Source organism: Oratosquilla oratoria, chromosome 1, assembly GCF_046742065.1.
Source record: "Oratosquilla oratoria isolate Oo_2021 chromosome 1, ASM4674206v1, whole genome shotgun sequence".
NCBI lineage: Eukaryota > Metazoa > Arthropoda > Malacostraca > Stomatopoda > Squillidae > Oratosquilla > Oratosquilla oratoria.
The window spans coordinates 59,528,939-59,534,800 of NC_134777.1; positions in this window are offsets into that span (position 1 = coordinate 59,528,939).

Below are 5,862 nucleotides of genomic sequence, written 5' to 3' on the forward strand. Positions count from 1 at the left end.
TTAAATGCTGCAATCTGAATACGTGTATAGTATTTATGCAGTTATATTGTGGGGTACGGTCACTCATGCCGTCTTTGGATAAGGCGTTGAGTAGAGTATATGACTCAGCGTTTTATCATCATTATTATCATCAGTATTATTATCTACATATTAATACGCTTGTACCTATGTGTGTCACGCAGGATCAGAACCCATTGTTATAGTTCAGTTTTTATTTAGCAGTATTCAAACGTCTATACAGGTTTAATCATAGGTTACATAAAGATAATCAAACGTCTATAAAAGTTTAGTGACATGACATAAACGATTCAAACAAATTTATTGCCTTTATGATTGACCTAACGAGAAAGAGAAAGAGACGACTCGAGAGTCCGCTGTGCATTCTGCGCTTCCAACGGGTAACGTGTGACATGTCGCTTTGCTTTCTGAGCTCCTGACAGAATCTCACGAAAATAAGTAGATAAATAAATAAATAAACAGTATTCAAAGTTTAATCATAGGTCACATGAAGATAATCAAACGTATATAAAAGTTTAGCGACATGACAAAATTGATTCAAAGAATTTTATTACCTTTATGATTGACCTAACGAGAAAGAGAGAGAGAGACGACTCGAGAGTCCGCTGCGCATTCCGCGCTTCCAACGGGTAACGTGTGACGTCATGTTGCATTGCTTTCTGAGCTCCTGACAGAACCTCACGAAAATAAGTAGATAAATTAATAAATAAACTGATAAATAAATTAGTATACAAATAAATAAATTTATAAACAAATAAATAAATAAACAGATAAATAACTTAATAAACAAATAAGTTAATGTGAGAATAAACACCGTGTGAGATCGAAACCTTTATTGGTACGACGTTTCGCTTGTTACAGCTTTTTCAAGTACAGACATGGCAAACACTCTGAGTATATATAGGCCAACGGGGAAGGAACTGGGTGAGGTTATCAGGTGGGTGGTAGGTGGAGGGGCGGGGGTGTGAGAAGGGGGACGGGTGTGACTTGGTGGAGATAAAGGAGGACATTTCGGACGGTTTGTTGAAGTGGATTAAGGGGGACATTTCATACATTTGTATAATGCGGGTAATAGATGGATGATAGGAGGGGCGATGTTAAACATGCCTCTGTTCTGCTCAATGGTTTTGAAGCTTTGAATGGCGGCCGCTTCGAGGCATTTCCTCCTCACCCTGTCTGGTTCACTAAAAAGAAGCTCTGCGTCGTACCAATAAAGGTTTCGATCTCACACGGTGTTTATTCTCACAGTCTTGTCGGCTTTGGCCATTGTGTTTCAAATAAGTTAATAAATTAATTAATAGATCAATAAATTAATAAACAAACAAATAATAGATAAATGAGTACTGGTAAATAAATAAATAATTAAATGGGTAAATAAATATATTCTTAATAGTGTTCGTCACACTCCACAGGCTCCGTGAAGACAATTCAAACGTCTATTCAAGTTTATCCATAGGTTCCTTGACGATAATTCAAACGTCTATACATGCCTCTCCTGCACATGCGCAAGTATATTTTGGATGAATTCATTTTACAATCACGGATATTACAAACTATATAGTTCGTCGAACTACAAAACATAGTATTTATTTTGACTTGAAATTACTGGTATTTCACGGGTTCTGCTAGTTGTTATTATTATTATTAATATTATTATTATTATTATTATTATTATCATCATTATTATCATCATCATTATTATCATTATTTATTAATACTGTTATTGTTATTACGATTATCATTACTATCATTATTACCATTATTACGATTATTACTATTATCATCACCATTATTACAGCTGATGGGTATTTTTTCATCAACGTAACTACGTGTTTCGTGTTCTTTGGGTACCAGCGAATACAGTTAATTTCTGAAAGATCTTTGCACTCTCGCTAGCCTATCTCCCAGTGCGTCCACCTCCTTTCACTGGGAAGTTTAAAAAAAATATTCCCATGTGCTTGACATAAACACAGCTTTGGCAATTTCAAAAGAAGGAACGAGGGGGTTGTTATTAATATTACCTCTCTTGGAGGCCCTGTGTTGCCTGTGAATAGCCATGTAATTCAACATGGTCTTGGATCACGTGCTGAACTCGTGATCAAAGTTATTTTTTGACCGATTTGTGGGCAACGCTGTGGCCTCATACACACACACACACACATGTGCGCGCCTTCCTTTGTTCAAGGGCAACAGTAATGGTTGTATTGTTAACAGAGATTTGAAACCCTGAGCGAGGTTCTATCTTGGGTCTACGTCATCGCGAGCCCTTGATGCTAACTACTACAACGGTAGGCCATAAGAGCATAAGAATGAAGGAGACTGCAAGAGACCATAAGGCCTACACTGGGCAATTCCATGTTCATTACCCCCTGTTATCCCCATCTATAAAATTGTCCAACAGTTTCTTAAAACAACTGATAGTTTCAGTTGCTAAGTCTATTCCATTCGTTGACCACCCTATTAGTAAACCAATTCTTGCCTATTTTCTTCTTAAATCTAAATTTGTCCGGTTTAGATCCATTACTGCGAGTCCTGCCCTGTTGTCTTAATATGATGACCTTGTTTGCGTCATCCTTATTAAAGCTCTTGATCTACTTAAACACCTCTATTACATCACCCCCACACTCTGCGTCTTTCCAGAGTGTAAGTTAAGGTGCCTAAGCCTCTCTTCGTAAGGTAAATTTCTGACCCCATGTGTCATTTTTGTCATTCTCCTCTGTACTGATTCTAGTGAATTGATGTCCATTCTATAAGACGGAGACCAAAAATGTACCGCATAGTCAAGGATGGGTTTAACTAACATTAGAATTTGATAATTACCTCGTACCTCTGCACTTCTATTTGTAACCGTCCTAGCAATGAAACTTAATGCTCTGTTAGCTTTATTCCTGGTGCTAATGCACTGTTCCCTAGATTTAAAGGCCAACTGAGAAGGTCTTGGATTTCTTTATTTTTTGTTATTTCATGTATGAAAATATAATTTAGAAGTTAGAACACTAAAATACATGTTTCTAGCATTCTATAGTCTTGATTTGATCCAAATAGCATGATCTTAAAAGTGCCTGATAGCAGACGATTTTTTCAAATTCATAGTTACATTTTCCACCGCTAGGCCAACTGATGACGTAATGACTGTTGTCTACATTCTTCAACATGACCAGCACGCAACCTCGCTGACCAAATATTTGTATTCTCGCTTACAGTAGTTGTTGGTGTGAAACAATAAAATGGAGACTTGTGAAAAACAGTCTACATCTACATCGTACCAGCCCAAGTATCCTATCCATCAGTTGCGATATTGATGTCATTACCGTTAGCTACATGACAGCAATCGAATCAATGATTGATACCAGACCATTTTGTCTTCAACTACTTCTTCATATGTGAATGCCGATCAGTCACTAGTGCACCCACGATGACATTTTTGACATTGACCTGGAAATTGAGAGACCTGTTCAAGTGTTCGTATTCCATCCAATAGGATTTTTTCACCTCATTTGAATGAAAAATAAAATCAAAGCATTACAAGCCCGCATATCATCATTATAAAATGAAAACCTTAAAAGCTATTATATCTTATTCTACATGAAAGGAAGTATTTTGATGTTAATTTTAATTCATAACCGGTTTTTCACGCCTCTGTCTCAGGCACTCATTTTGCTAACAATAGTACAATCCTCACCTTTTTACACCCTTGTCCGTTTTTTTTTTTTTTTTCCAAGTGGACAAAACATAGATGCTCATGCTTTCTAATTCCATGGTGACATGAAGAATAATGATACTGACAAACAATATTTAAATATTGTTATTACTGTATTTCAATTTTGTTATCCTGTCACGTCTACATGGAATTGGGTAGCATTTATGCTTTGTCTACTTGAAAAAAAAAGTTTTACAATCTTCGTGCTTGTTAACGATTGCCAGTGACAGCGTAGATAGCACTTGATACACACACACCTACCTCCAGGCGTTGTCTTTTTTTTCAATAGCAATGCTCCTTCAACGGCGTTTACTTTCCGAACCTCGGGTCTTGTCGATGACAAAAATTGTCGGTGTTGCATCTTCTTTCAGAATGTGCTTCATGCTAATTCCTAGTGACTCGGCAAGGCCAGGGTCCCCAATGTACTTTTTTTTCTCGAAATGTTTCGAAGAGTTTCGCTTTCAATCCAGGCTTCCATGATTCGTGCCGTCTGCACCGAATGAGCCAGTCCTTTTTGCGAACAGGAGCTTTCGGAAAAGAATGATAATGAAGTCCATCCGCAGCAGAAAGTTTCGTCGAATTACTGTTGCAATTTGCAGTAACACAATAAACAATTTTCGAACTAAATCTTGATAAAACCTTGCTGACACACGAAATATGACAGATCACTGATTAAGTTTACAGCGTAGTACGGCATTTTATAGTGGACGCTATGGCATGCATCAGAATGTAAACAGCAGTATTGAACAGCCGATAGAGCTTTGAGCAGCCGAATATCGGCCATGAAAAAGTTTGTCTGATACCGACATTTTGGTTGGCCTTTTTTTTTTATCACATTGCGTAATAATTAGATTTATTTTTGCATTATTTTACCAAAAAGTGACTAAGCCATACATCTAGCAAATATTCACCACATCTTTGAAAACCTTCTCAGTTGACCTTTAAGGTCATGACTCACTAGAATTCCCAAGTCTCTCTCGCTCTCAGTTTCCTCTATATCTATTTCCTGGGTTGCGTAGCCCTACGTTTAACACGCTGCACTTTGAGATGTTGAAGTTCTATTTTAGTGTTGTCTGCAAACTTACGACCATCACTATTAATCCCATTGTCCAAGTCATTGATGTACATAGTGAACAAAAAGTGACCCAAAACCGAGCCCTGGGGAACCCCACTAGAAACACTCTCCCACCAGGATTTTACACCATTTATGGTGACCCGCTGTTTTCTGTCACGGATCCAAGCTCTGATCTATTCTAACACTTTTCCTATGCCATGGGCTTTGATTTTATTTAGTAGTTTCTGGTGGGGCACCTTGTCGAACGCTTTGCTAAAGTCAAGGTAATTTTTATCGTAACTATCATTGTTATCTGACGCCTTATACTCCAGTGTAAAATGATAGAAGATTAAGATAAGTTTGCGCGCGCGTGTGTGTGTGCGTGCGTGCGTCATTGCTAATTCGCGTTCACGAGAGGTGAATGACTTAGTAAAGGATTGAAAATGTGGAACACATATAAGAAAAGAAATGTCCACGATTTAGAAAACGGAACGAGGTTAGGGCGCACGGCAGGCACGATTGCGGAGCGAGGTAGGCCGTGTCCTTCTTGTACTCAATACCGTGGCAGGGGCAAACTGCCTAATTCGAGGCCAGGCATTTAACCACATTGTCCTTCATAAGAATACACATTCCCTGGTGCATTTGGATGCACAAAACACCGACCCATTTATCTATCTTTTATTTATAATTTGTTCAACACCGCCTCAACACCCTCCTGCCCCGGGTATAATTTTTTTTCATTAATCTCCCCCCAACCCCAACTCCGCATCGAGTGGCACTTCTGCTAATACCCAGACAGGGCATCCTTTTTATCTTAGTGGCGGTTTCCTTAGTAGCATACATGTTGATACCAGCCGTACGAATTTTTTTTTATTCAAATAATAAATATATATAAATAAATGTATAAATATATAGATAAATAAACAAATAGATAAATAAATGTATAAATATATAGATAAATAAATAAATAGATAAATAAATGTATAATGACGGGTAAATGAATTTATAAAAATAGGCAAATAAATTGTTGAATGTATAAAGTTAATTAAAGAAATGGGTAAGAATAAATAAGTCGATGAATGCGTAAACA